Consider the following 22,306-nt stretch of genomic DNA (forward strand, 5'->3'; position numbering starts at 1 on the left):
CCGCTGTCGGACAACAAACACCTGTTCCTCAGATACACCTCGCAGATCAGGGAGGTAGGCGAGGCTGTAGAGGTGTATCAGAAAAAAACAGGCCATGCTGCAGGATGCCCACAGGACAGGAGACTCTTGGTGTCTGATGGTGGAGTTTGGGGATTTTAAGGGTAGGTCAATAAAGGAGGTGTATGAGGACCCAAGCAAGGAGGCCCAGGCTCTCATCACCTACCTGAAGAAGGCAAAGGCCGGGCCTAACACCAATATGGCCCTTTTCAAAGCATACGTGCTGAAGAGGCAAGCTCCAGCCCACGTGCCCACCGCCACTGTGCCCACTGCATCTGTCCTCACTGCTGCTGTGCCCACTGCCACTGTGTCTGTTCCTCCTCCACCTACTGCCACTAAGAACAGCCCACTGCTGGCAACCAATGTGAAGGCCCTGTTGGCGCGGGGGAAGCATTTATTTGCTTCACAGCTGGCACAAAAGATTTTGTCTCCAGCCAAACTCTGTAAGTGGGTAAGTTTTTTCTTTTTTCTCCAGCCACTGCAGGCTCGAGAGGCCCTGCTCCTACCCCGGCTCGTGCTACTGCCCCTGCTCCTGCCCCTTATCCTGCTCCTCCAGCATTGTGGACCCCTGGCCAGGTGTCCCAGTCGCCTGCAGAGCTTCCTGTCCACTGGAAAGAGCAACTCCCATCTTTCCAGCAAGGCTTTCAACCCCTGTCCCTCTGCACCAAGACCATCCTCACTACAGCCACCCACAGGACTGCAGCGCCCTGCCCAGCCTCCTCTGCAGTCTCCTCCTCTGCACCCTGCCCAGCCTCCTCTGCAGTCTCCTCCTCTGCGCCCTGCCCAGCCTCCTCTGCAGTCTCCTCCTCTGCGCCCTGCCCAGCCTCCTCTGCAGTCTCCTCCTCTGCGCCCTGCTCAGCCTCCTCTGCAGTCTCCTCCACAGCCTTCTGTCCAGCCAAGTGCTGCCTCTGCTCCTGCAACATCAACTGGGTCCAGTGTTGCAGACCAGGCTCCTGTAAGTAAGCTTCTCATTATTCGTGTGCAGGTCCTGCAGCGTGATTTCCAATGACCACAAAAAAAGAGGCCCCATTTCCTCTGTGCTGGAAACTTTGCACTGGCTACCTTTTAATTGTTGATTTAATCAAAAAATTGCGCTTTAAGCCATGGAAGCTGAAATGTTTGCGGCCCGACAGCAGCAGGGAGGATGTATATTTCGGCTCGTTGGTCTAGGGGTATGATTCTCGCTTAGGGTGCGAGAGGTCCCGGGTTCAAATCCCGGACGAGCCCATTATTAGGCTTTGCTGTTAATCTCTTCAGCCTGATTAGGGCAACCAGGATATCTCTGAGCAATTGGGGATAAAATGTGCCAGAGAGAGGCCGGTTAGCTCAGTTGGTTAGAGCGTGGTGCTAATAACGCCAAGGTCGCGAGTTCGATCCCCGTACGGGCCACTCATTTTCTCTCTGTGACCTTCGCTCTGCTCTTCTCGAAAATGACGGGCGGTCTCCCATACATCCATGCTGGCTAAACCACACAAGTACCTGGCCGAAATAGCTCAGTTGGGGGAGCGTTAGACTGAAGATTTAAAGGTCCCTAGTTCAATCCCGGGTTTCGACAGAGGAACAACCTCCGCCTCTTTTAGTCTACCTGATTCCACCTCTCAGACAGCCAGTTAGCAGGGTGTTTTGGTTCCATGGTGTAATGGTTAGCACTCTGGGCTTTGAATCCAGCGATCCGAGTTAAAATCTCGGTGGAACCTTATTAGGATCTTTGCGGAAGGGAGGGGAAAAACAGAGGGGATGCGCAACTGCTGACGTGGCGGTGAAATTGGCACTCTCAAACCGAGTCGGAATTGGGGAAACATGGGCTTAAAAAGCAAAGGCTTCTTTTGCTCTTTACTATCGCGCTTCTGGACTGAATGACTTAAATCTCTGCACCACATGGGAAAAGTTGACACACGCCGAGGTTCCATGGTGTAAGGGTTAGCACTCTGGGCTCTGAATCCAGTGATCCGAATTCAAATCTCGTTGGGACCTTCATTTGCCAGGCTAAACAGCACAGGTACCTGGCCGAAATAGCTCAGTTGGGAGAGTGTTAGACTGAATATCTAAAGGTCCCTGGTGTAAGGAACTCAGCTTTTTGGAAATATTAATAATCAATAATATCTTGTTATTATTAATTATAAATATTTGGGTCAGTTAATTGGATTAACTTGATGTGGCTGAATTAATATTACAATCAATTAATCAGTTCTTCCAACGAACTATTTTGATTATTAATTTATTCTAATAAAGGGTATCTTCCATGGCCACCGAAGAATAATTATTTCTTCGTCTGTACAGTACTTTGAGCCAGTAGCAAAAACCGTGATCGTAAAGTGACTTGTATTGCAAACAAAACAGAACCAAATTCATATTATGTACAAGTTTTATTAACAAAATATAGATATTTATATGAATATAAATAAACTAAACAACATACACACATGAATACATAAATAGGTTAGTGATAGGATGAAATTGGAAACCGGAAGAGGGTCTATGAGAAGAACCATCAGAATTTCATTTTCACATTTCATTGAATTGAATACTTGCATTTGTAATGGGAACAATTCTTGAAGTTGTTGAAAATTGAAGTCGTTGATGGTTCCGGCAGCGTCAAGTGGAAGTTGGTTGAGCGTTCTCTTTCTCCAGGAACGCATGATTGGAAGTGAGGAAGTCAAAAGGATGGGTGATTGGAGTCGTTGTTGGTTGGAGTCTTTGTTCCAAAACTCCTAAGATTGTCCTTGGTTCTTTGTGAGAGAGTCTTCTCTCTCCTGCCCGAGCCCACCTCTGGTTGGAATCGAGGCCTGCTGGGCCCTTGGGGCCCCCGTGGAGGGGGAGGGGGCTCCCCAGTCTCACCAGAACAGTGTTGCGGCTGGATGAAAAAACTAAGAGAGGGCGGTCACTGTTGCCTGCCTCTGATATACCTTGAGAAAGAACCAACCCCTAAGGTTTGAATGGACCTATGAGTAAGGTGACATGTCCGAGAGGGGAAGCGGCTCTTAGTTGATTTATGGTCTTTGTCCCCAGCATGCTTAGACTGTTCATTCAAGCTCAAATAGACATAACAAATTCACATTGCATTCTAAGAGAAGGTGATGTACATCAAAGTGTGTGTCATTAAATGAGGATTAATTTGCTAGGAAGCATGATACAGGTGAGGTTATATTGACCGTTGGGTGGTTGTTCAACCACATACACCCCAATCAAACATACCATGTTGGTATACCTAATAGTACACGAGACAGTAAATCATCACAGTTTCTGTGAGGCATGTTCCTTCATAGATCAGAGTAACACCGCAAAGTTTATTTAATTAAAGATGGTCTCTCTCTCTTAAGCATGTGGCGCATGTGGCCACATTCCTTTGAGGTCGTAAAGTCTGTTATCAGTCTTAAAGTGTTCTGTAACCGGACACCCGGCTGACAAAGTAACTTCATTTGTGAGGTTAGTTTTGGGGGAGAGTTTCATAGACCTTTATATTCATTAAATATAGTGAATATGAATAATTAGTGTGTGTCTGATTGGTCCAGACCCTACACTGGTTCAATCTTGGGTTTCGGCAGAGGAACCACGACCGCCTCCTTTAGGCTACCTGATTCCACCTAGCCTCATCGCTATCTGCCTCTCAGACAGACAGCTGGGAGGGTGTGTTGGTTCCATGGTGTAATGGTTAGCACTCTGGGCTTTGAATCCAGCGATCCGAGTTCAAATCTCGGTAGAACCTTTTTAGGTTCTTCGCGGAAGGGAGGGAAAGAACAGAGGTGATGCGCAACTGCTGACGTGGCGGTGAAATTGGCACTCTCAAACCGAGTCGGAATTGGGGAAACATAGGGTGCTTCTCAATATCCCTCCTCGTCTCCTCGTTCCTCTGTCCTCCATCCTATGACCCGGAAACCGATCGAGCTCAGCCATCTTGAAGGACATCTCAATTCTCTAATTGCACCGCGAGGAGGCGAGGATCGAGGAGTGAGGAGGCTTTCAGAGGAGTCATGAGCGAGGATACACAGGTGTATCCTATGCGGAAGTGTTTTATTGACTAAACGTGACGCACGTATACATTCTCCTCCCCCTTCACATCGGTCACAATCTGTTTTAAAGTATACTTTACCTTTGCAGTTTATATAAACCACACATTACACATATTTCAACAGGGTATCTTGCTTTATTATTATTTATTATGAATTTCTTAAATAAACAAACTGCAACAACATGAGGGCAGATACTTTGAGCGCTGCTGATGACGCTATGAAGTGACGCTCGAGTGATCAAGTATTCCAATGTATAAAAAAGCTTTCATTCGATTCCTCCATCCTCATTTTTGTCATTCATTACATTATTTTGAGCACAAGAAGATTTTTACTAAAACCTTTAAAAAAAAAAGTTTAATTCATATATGTTATACTATACTATGTTATACACCAGTATACATATTTATGTTATCTTTTTAAATACTATGTTATACATATTTAACTCTTCGGGGTCGCCGATCACGCCGGCGTGATCAAGTTACATGACCAGTTTAAGACGTCGAAGCATAAAAACAAAGTCACGTTGAGCGCTGCCGTCCACTTCTGTCGAAAGTGCTGGCTTTAAATTCTATTTTACTTTTTGTTTTGTGTTGATAGACCAAGTAAAAACGGAAATATTTAAACTTTATATAAAAAAATACTGACGCGTTCGTAAAAGAACGCCAGATGTGATGCGACAGGCGTTGCATTTATTCTAATAACTTTGTCGGTTTTTGTCATAAAACAAAACGGAGAAAAATGTGTGAATCTGCTGACTCTGCTATTCAGGCTGCACATTTTAGGGAATGGAGGAGGAGCCAACTGAGCTAAGAAGCAAAATTGAAAGGCAGAGGATTTACGGAGTTGACAAAGAGAGACATATATACGTTATATATATAGAGAGAGATTATTGCTAGTTTTTGGAAGAGTTTGAGTAGATTTTGAGAGTAGTTTAGGAGTAGTGTAGATAGTTTAGTAGTAGTGTAGATAGTTTAGGAGTAGTGTAGATAGTTTAGGAGTAGTGTAGATAGTTTAGGTAGTTTAGGAGTAGTTTAGGAGTAGTTTAGGAGTAGTTTAGGAGTAGTGTAGGAGTAGATTTAGATAAACTGTTTTGAGGAGAGGCACAGATAAAAAATAAAAAAACACCTGATATTTGTTGTAAATAGTTGTATGTATAATTTGATTTTGTGTTCATTTTACCTTTTGTATGGTATATTTGCACTATTGAGGAACCCCTCTTACTCAAGGAATGAAAGCCCTGTAATGTAGATATCTGTGTAATTGTACATGAAGTGTTTTGTAGAGTTTCTAAGCAAAAAAGAAAAGAAAAAACGCCTATTGCCACACCTGCTTTTTGCTGCATTTAGTTTAATTTTATCTCAATTTTACATTTTTTTTATGTTGTTTTTGCACTATTTGCGAACCCTCATACTCTGGGAATGCAAGGCCTTAAATATAGCTCTCTGAATAATTGTGTGCACAACATTTTTTTAAAAAGTGGCTGAGCTAATAAGAAAGAAAAAAAGCCTATGGCTACACCCGCTTTTTTTTGTAAATCATATTTTTTTTGTATATAGGTTGATTATATCTGAATTGTACTTATATATGTTGACATTTACAACTTGTGTTTACATTTTAAACCTTTTAAAATGCTTCATTGAGCATGTTTGTGTTTTTTGTAGTAGAAAAGCTATAATTTTTCTATTCGGATTTTGTGTTTTTTGTGCGATTTTGGGTCCAGTATGTTGATACAGTACATCAAAGTGAACAACTAATTCTCTGGTCATATAGGTGATGTTGTGCTGAAAAAAATTATACCAAACATTGGTATGGTAAACATTTGTTTATGTTGCAAAATTTAAAAAAAATAAAAGTACTCAAAAACGTCCAAAATAGCCCAAGACTCCGAAGGGTTAAAAAGACATGAATAGGCAAAAACAAGTGTTTTTTTGTTTCAACAAATGATTCTCAACTATGTTATAAAAGATATACCAAAACGATTTGATATACCATTTTAAGTTTTAGATCTGTTTGATGATCATATTATTATGAATTGTCATAAACGCCTTTATGTAATATTTGGTGTTTCTTAGTAATCTCTGCCACAAAAGCTAAACAAAACAAAACGATTTAAGCATGGCATGATACCAGCAAGATTGTACCAAGAAGTGTTATTTATTTTCTTATTAATAAGTTCATCACACTATTTACAATTTGTACACAAGGCAATTCAAAGTGATTCACAGTTGTATAAAAAACAATAATGCTTATGCTCATAATAATAATAATAATAATCATTAATTATTATAATATTATAATAATTAATTACATAAAAAACAAATGCTGTAGCAAAATACTTTCAGTTGGAATATGACAGCTATATAACATTCTGTTTATGCCTGTGTCCTTTCAGATTATGTATGCATACCCGGTTTTACGAAGAACCTCTGAGGGTCGACTCCTTATGGGGCCAACTGAGGAGGCCAATAGGAGGAAGATCGTGTTGGCAGGGAGGGCCAGGTGTAAGGAGGAGGTCCTGGCTGAGGCCACTGCCTTTTTGAGGCAGAATGGAGGGAATCCTGGAGACCAGTTCCTGGTTCTGGCTCACTGCAAGATCCAGTTTGGGAAACACCAGGCTCAGAGGTTCCTGTGGCTGCTGGAGAACTCATTGGGGTATGCCTGCTATCTGGTCAGCAGCGTTTTGGGGGAGGAGGAGAGGGACAACCCGCTGTCGGACAACAAAAACCTGTTCCTCAGATACACCTCGCAGATCAGGGAGGTAGGCGAGGCTGTAGAGGTGTATCAGAAAAAAACAGGTCATGCTGCAGGAGGCCCAGAGGACAGGAGACTCTGGATGTCTGATGGTGGAGTTTGGGGATTTTAAGGGTAGGTCAATGAAGGAGGTGTATGAGGACCCAAGCAAGGAGGCCCAGGCTCTCATCACCTACCTGAAGAAGGCAAAGGCCAGGCCTAACACCAATATGGCCCTTTTCAAAGCATACGTGCTGAAGAGGCAGGCTCTAGCCCACGTGCCCACCACCACTGTGCCCGTTGCATCTGTCCTCACTGCTGCTGTGCCCACTGCCACTGTGTCTGTTCCTCCTCCACCTACTGCCACTAAGAACAGGCCACTGCTGGCGACCAATGTGAAGGCCCTGTTGGCGCGGGGGAAGCATTTATTTGCTTCACAGCTGGCACAAAAGATTTTGTCTCCAGCCAAACCCTGTAATTGGGTAAGTTTTTTCTTTTTTCTCCAGCCACTGCAGGCTCGAGAGGCCCTGCTCCTGCCCCGGCTCGTGCTACTGCCCCTGCTCCTGCCCCTTATCCTGCTCCTCCAGCATTGTGGACCCCTGGCCAGGTGTACCAGTCGCCTGCAGAGCTTCCTGTCCACTGGAAAGAGCAACTCCCATCTTTCCAGCAAGGTCTTCAACCCCTGTCCCTCTGCACCAGGACCATCCTCACTACAGCCACCCACAGGACTGCAGCGCCCTGCCCAGCCTCCTCTGCAGTCTCCTCCTCTGCGCCCTGCCCAGCCTCCTCTGCAGTCTCCTCCTCTGCGCCCTGCCCAGCCTCCTCTGCAGTCTCCTCCTCTGCGCCCTGCCCAGCCTCCTCTGCAGTCTCCTCCTCTGCGCCCTGCTCAGCCTCCTCTGCAGTCTCCTCCACAGCCTTCTGTCCAGCCAAGTGCTGCCTCTGCTCCTGCAACATCAACTGGGTCCAGTGTGGCAGACCAGGCTCCTGTAAGTAAGCTTCTCATTATTCGTGTGCAGGTCCTGCAGCGTGATTTCCAATGACCACAAAAAAAGAGGCCGCATTTCCTCTGTGCTGGAAACTTTGCACCGGCTACCTTTTAATTGTAGATTTAATCAAAAAATTGCGCTTTAAGCCATGGAAGCTGAAATGTTTCCGGCCCGGCAGCAGCAAGGAGGATGAATGTTTCGGCTCGTTGGTCTAGGGGTATGATTCTCGCTTAGGGTGCGAGAGGTCCCGGGTTCAAATCCCGGACGAGCCCATTATTAGGCTTTGCTTTTAATCTCTTCAGCCTGATTAGGGCAACCAGGATATTTATATCCCGGGTTTCGGCAGAGGAACCACGTCCGCCTCTTTTAGTCTACCTGATTCCACCTAGCCTCATCGCTATCTGCCTCTCAGACAGCCAGCTATCAGGAAGTGTTGGTTCCACGGTGTAATGGTTAGCACTTTGGGCTTTGAATCCAGCGATCCAAGTTCCAATCTCGGTAGAACCTTTTCAGGTTCTTTGCGGAAGGGTGGGAAAAAACAGAGGTGATGCGCAACTGCTGACGTGGCAGTGAAATTGGCACTCTCAAACAGAGTCGGAACTGGGGGAAACATGGGCTTAAAGAGCAAAGGCTTCATTTGCTCCTTGCTATTGTGCTTTTGGACTCAATGACTTAAATCTCTGCTGCTCATGGGAAAAGTTGACACACGCCAAGGTTCCACGGTGTAATGGTTTGCACTCTGGGCTCTGAATCCAGCGATCCGAGTTCAAATCTCGGTGGGACCTGCTTTTGCCAGGAATGTGTGCAGTACCTCGTTCGAAAAAACTTTTTCGGCAGCACTGAGCCGCAAGAGCTCATATAGGTAGTGCCCCTTGTAGGGGGGCGTAAAAAGGATGGACAGCACTGGAGAATGCAGGCATCGATCCCGCTACCTATCGCATGCTAAGCGAGCGCTCTACCATTTGAGCTAATTCCCCTCGATGATGGAGAAGAGGTGTCCATCGCTCTCAAAGACAAAGACGCACAAGTACTTGGCCGAAATAGCTCAGTTGGGAGAGCGTTAGACTGAAGATCTAAAGGTCCCTGGTTCAATCACGGGTTTCGGCAGAAGAACCACGTCCGCCTCTCTTAGTCGAGGCGGTCTATTGACCAAACGCCAGCTCTTATCTACCTGATTCCACCTAGCCTCATCGCTATCTGCCTTTCAGACAGCCAGCTATCAGGTTGTGTTTGTTCCATGGTGTAATGGTTAGCACTCTGGGCTTTGAATCCAGCGATCCGAGTTCAAATCTCGGTGGGACCTGCATTTGCCAGGAATGTGTGCAGTACCTCGTTCGAAAAAACATTTTCGGCAGCACTGAGCCGCAAGAGCTCATCTAGGTAGTGCCCCTTGAAGGGGGGCGTAAAAAGGATGGACAGCACTGGAGAATGCAGGCATCAATCCCGCTACCTCTCGCATGCTAAGCGAGCGCTCTACCATTTGAGCTAATTCCCCTCAATGATGGAGAGAAGGTGTCCATCGCTCTCAAAGACAAAGACGAGGCGCGATCCCTAGCACGTGTGCAGGTGCTGCAGCGTGATTTCCAATGACCACAAAAAAACAGGCCGCATTTCCTCTGTGCTGGCAACTTTGCACTGGCTACCTTTTAATTGTAGATTTAATCAAAAAATTGCGCTTTGACTCCAGCGATCCGAGTTCAAATCTCGGTGGAACCTTTTTAGGTTCTTTGTGGAAGGGAGGGAAAAAACAGAGGTGATGCGCAACTGCTGACGTGGCGGTGAAATTGGAACTCTCAAACCGAGTCGGAATCGGGGAAACATGGGCTTATAAAGCAAAGGCTTCATTTTCTCCTTGCTATCGTGCTTCTGGACTCAATGACTTAAATCTCTGCTGCTCATGGGAAAAGTTGACACACGCCAAGGTTCCATGGTGTAATGGTTAGCACTCTTGGCTCTGAATCCAGCGATCCGAGTTCAAATCTCTGTGGGACCTGCTTTTCCAGGAATGTGTGCAGTACCTCGTTCAAAAAAACTTTTTCGGCAGCACTGAGCCGCAAGAGCTCATCTAGGTAGTGCCCCATGAAGGGGGGGCGTAAAAAGGATGGACAGCCCTGGAGAATGCAGCCATCAATCCCGCTACCTCTCGCATGCTAAGCAAGCGCTCTACCATTTGAGCTAATTTACCATTTGAGGCCGAAGAGCTCTCACAGGAGGAGGGGGAGGGCGAGCTGGGCCCGCAGGCTTTGGTGGTTGTGGGGCCTGGCGTTTTTTTGGTTGGTATCTGGGGGCTCGCAGCAAAAGAGTGGGATAGTCTAGTTCCAGCATGCACCAGTTGTTCCATTTTCTCTGAGAAGCACAGAAGTGGAGATGCTGGAGAGAGTGATAATGTTTCCGGTGAGAGGGATTTTTGCTCTGGTGTTATTGGAGGCTGTAATATGCTGTCCTGGTTTCCCTGGCTGTTTTCCAGAAAGTCGTCTATGGGTGCTGTATCTTGGAGCAGTGCTGGTATGTCACAGTCTGTCTGTGGTGAGCTCTGTGGGCAGGGCTCAGCTGAGATTGTGTCCGTGAGCAGAGGTTGTTGTGGCTGAGTGGTGTTATCACTGTCCTTGTGTGATGTGTCAACCCCATGTCCATTCAGGTGCTGAAGTGAAATCCTGTGGTCATTCATACTGTATCCAGGTGTGTGTGTGCCATTCAGGTTGAGTGGATTGGCACACATTGCAGAAGGATGACGGAGGGAGAAGTAGATATTGTCCTTTAGCACTCTTGAACCAAGTTTGTTTGGGTGGTGGCCATCCTGTTGAAACAGTTGCCTCTGACTCCAGAAAAGATTGAAGTTGTCAATACAGTTCACTACTTTTATATTGCAGGTTTTTTCAGCCATGTATTAAGCCCAAGCAACCATGAAAACCTGTTTGTTCCTCTTGCTGGGAGTGGTCCACTGATGAATGTTTGAACTTTCAGTCTTTTAAGTGTTTCAAAAAGTTCATTGAAATCCTTTTTAAGAAGTTCCGACTGCTCTTTATGAATATCATTCTTCCCCACATGAATGATGAGTCGATTTGCAGTCTTATGTTTCATCAGAATGTTCTGAAGTTCCCTGTTTACATCAGAAGTTGTTGCTTGTGGAAGGCAGCACATTGTTGTATCCCTGCTATTAATGTTTCTGATTACGGAGTCGCCCACTATCAGAGTTCTGGGCTCGGCTGCACTGTGAGCTGAGTGCCGCTGTCTGCTCGACCTTGAGCCCCAGTTAGCATCAGTGTTAGCTACTGGCTGATTCTGTCTGTGTGCGATCACATTCATCAAATTTGGGGATTCCTCATTCATTAATACTTCAAATCTGTTCTCAAGATGTATAGGCGGTGGTAGGAGACCAGTGTTTGCAGTCCTTGTCAGAGCCGTATCTGGGGTAGAGGATGCTACTGCAGTAATATGTGATGCTCGTGACAATCTGATGTCTCGAGTGCCTTTGGGTCTCGCACCCTGTTTGTGCCATCGATTAGTAAAACGATCGGCTTGTTTCTCTACACTCAGTATGGCCTGTCGAGAAGCACTAGATTCATGGGACTCACCGGCTGTATGCTGAGGACGTCCATGACGAAGCTCTGTTGTGTGTTCCGTCTGGTTTGGTGGTCCCGCAATTAACTTTTTTTCAAGAATTGCAATCCTTTGTAAAAGTCTGTGGCAGTTGGAGCAGCAAGTAGATTCCAGAGGAGGCATTTTCTTATCCTTATGAATGTAGGCAGTTGTGTTTTCTCTTCCCCGGAATGTAAGCTTTCAGTGGGAGGCTGGTCGAATAAAATAATTCTGCTTTTTTTTGTAGTAATCCAAGCGTTTGAGCACCGTGCTGATTTGCTGAAGTTAAAATTAGGTGATAAAAGGAGATAAAATATAGAAATATAAAAGCGATAGAGCAAAGCGCGGAGCAGTAAGCGAGAGCGTCCGAACAGTAGCTGAGCAGGAAGTAGTCGTCATCAGTAGTAATTATCGTCATCTTTGCAACAGGTAAGTCTATTCTTCACAACTGTATAATCGATCATTATTTATTAAAAAACAGTGTTTGTTTTTAGACAATTAAACATGCCAATAAAGCTAGCTAGCGTGTAATAGCACACGTTTTCTTCTGTACATGTGAACCTGCAACTTTACCATGATATACAGTAAAAAACATGCCACTACTGTCAAGATAATTAGCCGACCGCTAATTAAGCTATATCCTCGTTAAACCATTTTTTTGTTGTTGTTAATTTAGTATTTTTTTGTGTCATTCATTACATTATTTTGAGCACAAGAAGATTTTTACTAAAACCTTTAAAAAAAAAGTTTAATTCATATATGTTATACTATACTATGTTATACACCAGTATACATATTTATGTTATCTTTTTAAATACTATGTTATACATATTTAAAAAGACATGAATAGGCAAAAACAAGTGTTTTTTTGTTTCAACAAATGATTCTCAACTATGTTATAAAAGATATACCAAAACGATTTGATATACCATTTTAAGTTTTAGATCTGTTTGATGATCATATTATTATGAATTGTCATAAACGCCTTTATGTTATATTTGGTGTTTCTTAGTAATCTCTGCCACAAAAGCTAAACAAAACAAAACGATTTAAGCATGGCATGATACCAGCAAGATTGTACCAAGAAGTGTTATTTATTTTCTTATTAATAAGTTCATCACACTATTTACAATTTGTACACAAGGCAATTCAAAGTGATTCACAGTTGTATAAAAAACAATAATGCTTATGCTCATAATAATAATAATCATTAATTATTATAATAATATAATAATTAATTACATAAAAAAGAAATGCTGTAGTAAAATACTTTCAGTTGGAATATGACAGCTATGTAACGTTCTGTTTATGCCTGTGTCCTTTCAGATTATGTATGCATACCCGGTTTTACGAAGAACCTCTGAGGGTCGACTCCTTATGGGGCCAACTGAGGAGGCCAATAGGAGGAAGATCGTGTTGGCAGGGAGGGCCAGGTGTAAGGAGGAGGTCCTGGCTGAGGCCACTGCCTTTGTGAGGCAGAATGGAGGGAATCCTGGAGACCAGTTCCTGGTTCTGGCTCACTGCAAGATCCAGTTTGGGAAACACCAGGGTCAGAGGTTCCTGTGGCTGCTGGAGAACTCACTGAGGACCCAAGCAAGGAGGCCCAGGCTCTCATCACCTACCTGAAGAAGGCAAAGGCCAGGCCTAACACCAATATGGCCCTTTTCAAAGCATACGTGCTGAAGAGGGAGGCTCCAGCCCACGTGCCCACCACCACTGTGCCCACTGCATCTGTCCTCACTGCTGCTGTGCCCACTGCCACTGTGTCTCTTCCTCCTCCACCTACTGCCACTAAGAACAGGCCACTGCTGGCGACCAATGTGAAGGCCCTGTTGGCGCAGGGGAAGCATTTATTTGCTTCACAGCTGGCACAAAAGATTTTGGCTCCAGCCAAACCCTGTAAGTGATTTGCAATCTTTAAAATCATTACAGTATATATTATGCAGTATATATGTCTAACGAAAATACGTGTTCAACAGCTGCAGGACCACGTGTACATCCTGCGTCTGAGTCCGCAGCCCGGAGACAGCTCTTTACATGTGGTGAGTATCACTTAACGCATACAAGTGTGTTGGTGACATGTGCTTAGTGTTTCATGTTATTTTACAGACTCTGTGCTACGGATTTTTTTGAGGAGGAAGATGACCTGGAGATGGCAACTGTAGCCTCGCAAACTGAGGAACAACTTCCTCAAGGTATGTAAATCTTGAACAATATTTTACAAACAATTACAAATAAAACAAAACAGTATTTTTTAAATGACATATTATTTTATTTCACAACACAGAGGAATGGCACTTCTCAGGTGTCAATCTACATTCACTCTTTGAGTGAACATCCTCAAAGGAAAAAAGATCATTTAAAGGTGTATGTAAAAGGTTTTATTTCATTTTTTATCGTAATCACTGACTAAAGCTCATTCTTGTCATCTCACACTTCCCCCCCTCCCCTTGGAATAAGTGGCTGTTGTAGTGTTTGGTCTGCTTCGCTTCACACTTGGCTGATCCCATCTTTTTTTCTTCTTGTATTTCTTCTAATGGTGCTTGGATGAAAAACAGGATGATTTTCATTGCTTCCTTCCATGTTTTCATCATCATGTCATCTCTTTACTAATCATACATGCTTTGCAGTAAACCTTGTAATCGCAGTAGCTGTCCAGCAGAAATGAGAAAGTCATGCAGTGAAAGTCTAAAACAATAAGATAATTTTGTTGTGTTTTTTTACGCTCCAGCCACTGCAGGCTCGAGAGGCCCTGCTCCTGCCCCGGCTCGTGCTACTGTCCTCTGCAGTCTCCTCCTCTGCGCCCTGCCCAGCCCCTCTGCAGTCTCCTCCTCTGCGCCCTGCTCAGCCTCCTCTGCAGTCTCCTCCACAGCCTTCTGTCCAGCCAAGTGCTGCCTCTGCTCCTGCAACATCAACTGGGTCCAGTGTTGCAGACCAGGCTCCTGTAAGTAAGCTTCTCATTATTCGTGTGCAGGTCCTGCAGCGTGATTTCCAATGACCACAAAAAAGGATTATTAGGCTTTGCGATTACGAGCCCATTATTAGGCTTTGCTTTTAATCTCTTCAGCCTGATTAGGGCAACCAGGATATTTATATCCCGGGTTTCGGCAGAGGAACCACGTCCGCCTCTTTTAGTCTACCTGATTCCACCTAGCCTCATCGCTATCTGCCTCTCAGACAGCCAGCTATCAGGAAGTGTTGGTTCCATGGTGTAATGGTTAGCACTTTGGGCTTTGAATCCAGCGATCCAAGTTCCAATCTCGGTAGAACCTTTTTAGGTTCTTTGCGGAAGGGTGGGAAAAAGCAGAGGTGATGCGCAACTGCTGACGTGGCAGTGAAATTGGCAATCTCAAACAGAGTCGGAATTGGGGAAACATGGGCTTAAAAAGCAAAGGCTTCATTTGCTCCTTGCTATCGTGCTTTTGGACTCAATGACTTAAATCTCTTGAATCCCGAGAGGTCCCGGGTTCAAATCCCGGACGAGCCCATTATCAGGCTTTGCTTTTAATCTCTTCAGTCTGATTAGGGCAACCAGGATATTTCTGAGAAATTGGGGATAAAATGAGCCAGAGAGAGGCCGGTTAGCTCAGTTGGTTAGAGCGTGGTGCTAATAGTGCCAAGGTCAAGGGTTCGATCCCCGTACGGGCAACTCATTTTCTCTCTGGGACCTTCGCTCTGCTCTTCTCGAAAATGACTGGCGGTCTCCCAGACATGGCTGCTGGCTAGACCGCACAAGTACCTGGCCGAAATAGCTCAGTTGGGAGAGGGTTAGACTGAAGATCTAAAGGTCCCTGGTTCAATCCTGGGTTTCGGCAGAGGAACCACGTCTGAGTCGAGGCGGTCTATTGACCAAACGCCAGCTCTTATCTACCTGATTCCACCTAGCCTCATCGCTATCTGCCTTTCAGACAGCCAGCTATCAGGTTGTGTTTGTTCCATGGTGTAATGGTTAGCACTCTGGGCTTTGAATCCAGCGATCCGAGTTCAAATCTCGGTGGGACCTGCATTTGCCAGGAATGTGTGCAGTACCTCGTTCGAAAAAACATTTTCGGCAGCACTGAGCCGCAAGAGCTCATCTAGGTAGTGCCCCTTGAAGGGGGGCGTAAAAAGGATGGACAGCACTGGAGAATGCAGGCATCAATCCCGCTACCTCTCGCATGCTAAGCGAGCGCTCTACCATTTGAGCTAATTCCCCTCAATGATGGAGAGAAGGTGTCCATCGCTCTCAAAGACAAAGACGAGGCGCGATCCCTAGCACGTGTGCAGGTGCTGCAGCGTGATTTCCAATGACCACAAAAAAACAGGCCGCATTTCCTCTGTGCTGGCAACTTTGCACTGGCTACCTTTTAATTGTAGATTTAATCAAAAAATTGCGCTTTGACTCCAGCGATCCGAGTTCAAATCTCGGTGGAACCTTTTTAGGTTCTTTGTGGAAGGGAGGGAAAAAACAGAGGTGATGCGCAACTGCTGACGTGGCGGTGAAATTGGAACTCTCAAACCGAGTCGGAATCGGGGAAACATGGGCTTATAAAGCAAAGGCTTCATTTTCTCCTTGCTATCGTGCTTCTGGACTCAATGACTTAAATCTCTGCTGCTCATGGGAAAAGTTGACACACGCCAAGGTTCCATGGTGTAATGGTTAGCACTCTTGGCTCTGAATCCAGCGATCCGAGTTCAAATCTCTGTGGGACCTGCTTTTCCAGGAATGTGTGCAGTACCTCGTTCAAAAAAACTTTTTCGGCAGCACTGAGCCGCAAGAGCTCATCTAGGTAGTGCCCCATGAAGGGGGGGCGTAAAAAGGATGGACAGCCCTGGAGAATGCAGCCATCAATCCCGCTACCTCTCGCATGCTAAGCAAGCGCTCTACCATTTGAGCTAATTTACCATTTGAGGCCGAAGAGCTCTCACAGGAGGAGGGGGAGGGCGAGCTGGGCCCGCAGGCTTTGGTGGTTGTGGGGCCTGGCGTTTTTTTGGTTGGTATCTGGGGGCTCGCAGCAAAAGAGTGGGATAGTCTAGTTCCAGCATGCACCAGTTGTTCCATTTTCTCTGAGAAGCACAGAAGTGGAGATGCTGGAGAGAGTGATAATGTTTCCGGTGAGAGGGATTTTTGCTCTGGTGTTATTGGAGGCTGTAATATGCTGTCCTGGTTTCCCTGGCTGTTTTCCAGAAAGTCGTCTATGGGTGCTGTATCTTGGAGCAGTGCTGGTATGTCACAGTCTGTCTGTGGTGAGCTCTGTGGGCAGGGCTCAGCTGAGATTGTGTCCGTGAGCAGAGGTTGTTGTGGCTGAGTGGTGTTATCACTGTCCTTGTGTGATGTGTCAACCCCATGTCCATTCAGGTGCTGAAGTGAAATCCTGTGGTCATTCATACTGTATCCAGGTGTGTGTGTGCCATTCAGGTTGAGTGGATTGGCACACATTGCAGAAGGATGACGGAGGGAGAAGTAGATATTGTCCTTTAGCACTCTTGAACCAAGTTTGTTTGGGTGGTGGCCATCCTGTTGAAACAGTTGCCTCTGACTCCAGAAAAGATTGAAGTTGTCAATACAGTTCACTACTTTTATATTGCAGGTTTTTTCAGCCATGTATTAAGCCCAAGCAACCATGAAAACCTGTTTGTTCCTCTTGCTGGGAGTGGTCCACTGATGAATGTTTGAACTTTCAGTCTTTTAAGTGTTTCAAAAAGTTCATTGAAATCCTTTTTAAGAAGTTCCGACTGCTCTTTATGAATATCATTCTTCCCCACATGAATGATGAGTCGATTTGCAGTCTTATGTTTCATCAGAATGTTCTGAAGTTCCCTGTTTACATCAGAAGTTGTTGCTTGTGGAAGGCAGCACATTGTTGTATCCCTGCTATTAATGTTTCTGATTACGGAGTCGCCCACTATCAGAGTTCTGGGCTCGGCTGCACTGTGAGCTGAGTGCCGCTGTCTGCTCGACCTTGAGCCCCAGTTAGCATCAGTGTTAGCTACTGGCTGATTCTGTCTGTGTGCGATCACATTCATCAAATTTGGGGATTCCTCATTCATTAATACTTCAAATCTGTTCTCAAGATGTATAGGCGGTGGTAGGAGACCAGTGTTTGCAGTCCTTGTCAGAGCCGTATCTGGGGTAGAGGATGCTACTGCAGTAATATGTGATGCTCGTGACAATCTGATGTCTCGAGTGCCTTTGGGTCTCGCACCCTGTTTGTGCCATCGATTAGTAAAACGATCGGCTTGTTTCTCTACACTCAGTATGGCCTGTCGAGAAGCACTAGATTCATGGGACTCACCGGCTGTATGCTGAGGACGTCCATGACGAAGCTCTGTTGTGTGTTCCGTCTGGTTTGGTGGTCCCGCAATTAACTTTTTTTCAAGAATTGCAATCCTTTGTAAAAGTCTGTGGCAGTTGGAGCAGCAAGTAGATTCCAGAGGAGGCATTTTCTTATCCTTATGAATGTAGGCAGTTGTGTTTTCTCTTCCCCGGAATGTAAGCTTTCAGTGGGAGGCTGGTCGAATAAAATAATTCTGCTTTTTTTTGTAGTAATCCAAGCGTTTGAGCACCGTGCTGATTTGCTGAAGTTAAAATTAGGTGATAAAAGGAGATAAAATATAGAAATATAAAAGCGATAGAGCAAAGCGCGGAGCAGTAAGCGAGAGCGTCCGAACAGTAGCTGAGCAGGAAGTAGTCGTCATCAGTAGTAATTATCGTCATCTTTGCAACAGGTAAGTCTATTCTTCACAACTGTATAATCGATCATTATTTATTAAAAAACAGTGTTTGTTTTTAGACAATTAAACATGCCAATAAAGCTAGCTAGCGTGTAATAGCACACGTTTTCTTCTGTACATGTGAACCTGCAACTTTACCATGATATACAGTAAAAAACATGCCACTACTGTCAAGATAATTAGCCGACCGCTAATTAAGCTATATCCTCGTTAAACCATTTTTTTGTTGTTGTTAATTTAGTATTTTTTTGTGTCATTCATTACATTATTTTGAGCACAAGAAGATTTTTACTAAAACCTTTAAAAAAAAAGTTTAATTCATATATGTTATACTATACTATGTTATACACCAGTATACATATTTATGTTATCTTTTTAAATACTATGTTATACATATTTAAAAAGACATGAATAGGCAAAAACAAGTGTTTTTTTGTTTCAACAAATGATTCTCAACTATGTTATAAAAGATATACCAAAACGATTTGATATACCATTTTAAGTTTTAGATCTGTTTGATGATCATATTATTATGAATTGTCATAAACGCCTTTATGTTATATTTGGTGTTTCTTAGTAATCTCTGCCACAAAAGCTAAACAAAACAAAACGATTTAAGCATGGCATGATACCAGCAAGATTGTACCAAGAAGTGTTATTTATTTTCTTATTAATAAGTTCATCACACTATTTACAATTTGTACACAAGGCAATTCAAAGTGATTCACAGTTGTATAAAAAACAATAATGCTTATGCTCATAATAATAATAATCATTAATTATTATAATAATATAATAATTAATTACATAAAAAAGAAATGCTGTAGTAAAATACTTTCAGTTGGAATATGACAGCTATGTAACGTTCTGTTTATGCCTGTGTCCTTTCAGATTATGTATGCATACCCGGTTTTACGAAGAACCTCTGAGGGTCGACTCCTTATGGGGCCAACTGAGGAGGCCAATAGGAGGAAGATCGTGTTGGCAGGGAGGGCCAGGTGTAAGGAGGAGGTCCTGGCTGAGGCCACTGCCTTTGTGAGGCAGAATGGAGGGAATCCTGGAGACCAGTTCCTGGTTCTGGCTCACTGCAAGATCCAGTTTGGGAAACACCAGGGTCAGAGGTTCCTGTGGCTGCTGGAGAACTCACTGGGGTATGCCTGCTATCTGGTCAGCAGCATTTTGGGGGAGGAGGAGAGGGACAACCCGCTGTCTGACAACAAACACCTGTTCCTCAGATACACCTCGCAGATCAGGGAGGTAGGCGAGGCTGTGGAGGTGTATCATATAAAACAGGCCATGCTGCAGGAGGCCCAGAGGACAGGAGACTCTGGATGTCTGATGGTAGAGTTTGGGGATTTTAAGGGTAGGTCAATGAAGGAGGTTTATGAGGACCCAAGCAAGGAGGCCCAGGCTCTCATCACCTACCTGAAGAAGGCAAAGGCCAGGCCTAACACCAATATGGCCCTTTTCAAAGCATACGTGCTGAAGAGGGAGGCTCCAGCCCACGTGCCCACCACCACTGTGCCCACTGCATCTGTCCTCACTGCTGCTGTGCCCACTGCCACTGTGTCTCTTCCTCCTCCACCTACTGCCACTAAGAACAGGCCACTGCTGGCGACCAATGTGAAGGCCCTGTTGGCGCAGGGGAAGCATTTATTTGCTTCACAGCTGGCACAAAAGATTTTGGCTCCAGCCAAACCCTGTAAGTGATTTGCAATCTTTAAAATCATTACAGTATATATTATGCAGTATATATGTCTAACGAAAATACGTGTTCAACAGCTGCAGGACCACGTGTACATCCTGCGTCTGAGTCCGCAGCCCGGAGACAGCTCTTTACATGTGGTGAGTATCACTTAACGCATACAAGTGTGTTGGTGACATGTGCTTAGTGTTTCATGTTATTTTACAGACTCTGTGCTACGGATTTTTTTGAGGAGGAAGATGACCTGGAGATGGCAACTGTAGCCTCGCAAACTGAGGAACAACTTCCTCAAGGTATGTAAATCTTGAACAATATTTTACAAACAATTACAAATAAAACAAAACAGTATTTTTTAAATGACATATTATTTTATTTCACAACACAGAGGAATGGCACTTCTCAGGTGTCAATCTACATTCACTCTTTGAGTGAACATCCTCAAAGGAAAAAAGATCATTTAAAGGTGTATGTAAAAGGTTTTATTTCATTTTTTATCGTAATCACTGACTAAAGCTCATTCTTGTCATCTCACACTTCCCCCCCTCCCCTTGGAATAAGTGGCTGTTGTAGTGTTTGGTCTGCTTCGCTTCACACTTGGCTGATCCCATCTTTTTTTCTTCTTGTATTTCTTCTAATGGTGCTTGGATGAAAAACAGGATGATTTTCATTGCTTCCTTCCATGTTTTCATCATCATGTCATCTCTTTACTAATCATACATGCTTTGCAGTAAACCTTGTAATCGCAGTAGCTGTCCAGCAGAGCTGAGAAAGTCATGCAGTGAAAGTCTAAAACAATAAGATAATTTTGTTGTGTTTTTTTACGCTCCAGCCACTGCAGGCTCGAGAGGCCCTGCTCCTGCCCCGGCTCGTGCTACTGTCCTCTGCAGTCTCCTCCTCTGCGCCCTGCCCAGCCCCTCTGCAGTCTCCTCCTCTGCGCCCTGCTCAGCCTCCTCTGCAGTCTCCTCCACAGCCTTCTGTCCAGCCAAGTGCTGCCTCTGCTCCTGCAACATCAACTGGGTCCAGTGTTGCAGACCAGGCTCCTGTAAGTAAGCTTCTCATTATTCGTGTGCAGGTCCTGCAGCGTGATTTCCAATGACCACAAAAAAGGATTATTAGGCTTTGCGATTACGAGCCCATTATTAGGCTTTGCTTTTAATCTCTTCAGCCTGATTAGGGCAACCAGGATATTTATATCCCGGGTTTCGGCAGAGGAACCACGTCCGCCTCTTTTAGTCTACCTGATTCCACCTAGCCTCATCGCTATCTGCCTCTCAGACAGCCAGCTATCAGGAAGTGTTGGTTCCATGGTGTAATGGTTAGCACTTTGGGCTTTGAATCCAGCGATCCAAGTTCCAATCTCGGTAGAACCTTTTTAGGTTCTTTGCGGAAGGGTGGGAAAAAGCAGAGGTGATGCGCAACTGCTGACGTGGCAGTGAAATTGGCAATCTCAAACAGAGTCGGAATTGGGGAAACATGGGCTTAAAAAGCAAAGGCTTCATTTGCTCCTTGCTATCGTGCTTTTGGACTCAATGACTTAAATCTCTTGAATCCCGAGAGGTCCCGGGTTCAAATCCCGGACGAGCCCATTATCAGGCTTTGCTTTTAATCTCTTCAGTCTGATTAGGGCAACCAGGATATTTCTGAGAAATTGGGGATAAAATGAGCCAGAGAGAGGCCGGTTAGCTCAGTTGGTTAGAGCGTGGTGCTAATAGTGCCAAGGTCAAGGGTTCGATCCCCGTACGGGCAACTCATTTTCTCTCTGGGACCTTCGCTCTGCTCTTCTCGAAAATGACTGGCGGTCTCCCAGACATGGCTGCTGGCTAGACCGCACAAGTACCTGGCCGAAATAGCTCAGTTGGGAGAGGGTTAGACTGAAGATCTAAAGGTCCCTGGTTCAATCCTGGGTTTCGGCAGAGGAACCACGTCTGAGTCGAGGCGGTCTATTGACCAAACGCCAGCTCTTATCTACCTGATTCCACCTAGCCTCATCGCTATCTGCCTCTCAGACAGCCGGCTATCAGGGTGTGTTTGTTCCATGGTGTAATGGTTAGCACTCTGGGCTTTGAATCCAGCGATCCGAGTTCAAATCTCGGTGGGACCTGCTTTTCCAGGAATGTGTGCAGTACCTCGTTCAAAAAAACTTTTTCGGCAGCACTGAGCCGCAAGAGCTCATCTAGGTAGTGCCCCTTGAAGGGGGGGCGCAAAAAGGATGGACAGCCCTGGAGAATGCAGGCATCGATCCTGCTACCTCTCGCATGCTAAGCAAGCGCTCTACCATTTGAGCTAATTCCCCTCGATGATGGAGAGAATGTGTCCATCGCTCTCAAAGACAAAGACGATGCGCGATCCCTAGCACGTGTGCAGGTGCTGCAGCGTGATTTCCAATGACCACAAAAAAACAGGACGCATTTCCTCTCTGCTGGCAACTTTGCACTGGCTACCTTTTAATTGTAGAATAAATCAAAAAATTGCGCTTTGAATCCAGCGATCCGAGTTCAAATCTCGGTGGAACCTTTTTAGGTTCT

The 22,306-nt window shown here is 45.0% G+C and overlaps 9 non-coding genes across 9 annotated transcripts; all 9 read left to right on the plus strand.

Moving 5' to 3' along the window:
* The first annotated feature begins 1,212 nt into the window (after positions 1-1,212).
* On the plus strand, positions 1,213-1,284 carry trnap-agg (transfer RNA proline (anticodon AGG)). The gene has a single exon. It is a non-coding gene; the product is annotated as a tRNA-Pro (tRNA).
* Positions 1,285-1,372: 88 nt separating this feature from the next.
* trnai-aau (transfer RNA isoleucine (anticodon AAU)) lies at positions 1,373-1,446 on the plus strand. Its single transcript has one exon. It is a non-coding gene; the product is annotated as a tRNA-Ile (tRNA).
* A 236-nt stretch (positions 1,447-1,682) lies between these two features.
* Positions 1,683-1,754, plus strand: trnaq-uug (transfer RNA glutamine (anticodon UUG)). The gene has a single exon. It is a non-coding gene; the product is annotated as a tRNA-Gln (tRNA).
* A 1,937-nt stretch (positions 1,755-3,691) lies between these two features.
* trnaq-uug (transfer RNA glutamine (anticodon UUG)) lies at positions 3,692-3,763 on the plus strand. The gene has a single exon. It is a non-coding gene; the product is annotated as a tRNA-Gln (tRNA).
* A 4,220-nt stretch (positions 3,764-7,983) lies between these two features.
* trnap-agg (transfer RNA proline (anticodon AGG)) lies at positions 7,984-8,055 on the plus strand. The gene has a single exon. It is a non-coding gene; the product is annotated as a tRNA-Pro (tRNA).
* A 762-nt stretch (positions 8,056-8,817) lies between these two features.
* On the plus strand, positions 8,818-8,890 carry trnaf-gaa (transfer RNA phenylalanine (anticodon GAA)). Its single transcript has one exon. It is a non-coding gene; the product is annotated as a tRNA-Phe (tRNA).
* A 124-nt stretch (positions 8,891-9,014) lies between these two features.
* Positions 9,015-9,086, plus strand: trnaq-uug (transfer RNA glutamine (anticodon UUG)). The gene has a single exon. It is a non-coding gene; the product is annotated as a tRNA-Gln (tRNA).
* A 6,207-nt stretch (positions 9,087-15,293) lies between these two features.
* trnaq-uug (transfer RNA glutamine (anticodon UUG)) lies at positions 15,294-15,365 on the plus strand. The gene has a single exon. It is a non-coding gene; the product is annotated as a tRNA-Gln (tRNA).
* A 6,445-nt stretch (positions 15,366-21,810) lies between these two features.
* trnaq-uug (transfer RNA glutamine (anticodon UUG)) lies at positions 21,811-21,882 on the plus strand. Its single transcript has one exon. It is a non-coding gene; the product is annotated as a tRNA-Gln (tRNA).
* The last annotated feature ends 424 nt before the right edge of the window (positions 21,883-22,306 follow it).

This window comes from Siphateles boraxobius, unplaced genomic scaffold (genome assembly GCF_051911475.1).
Source record: "Siphateles boraxobius isolate OS27281-9 unplaced genomic scaffold, OSU_SipBor_1 19, whole genome shotgun sequence".
NCBI classification, from domain to species: domain Eukaryota; kingdom Metazoa; phylum Chordata; class Actinopteri; order Cypriniformes; family Leuciscidae; genus Siphateles; species Siphateles boraxobius.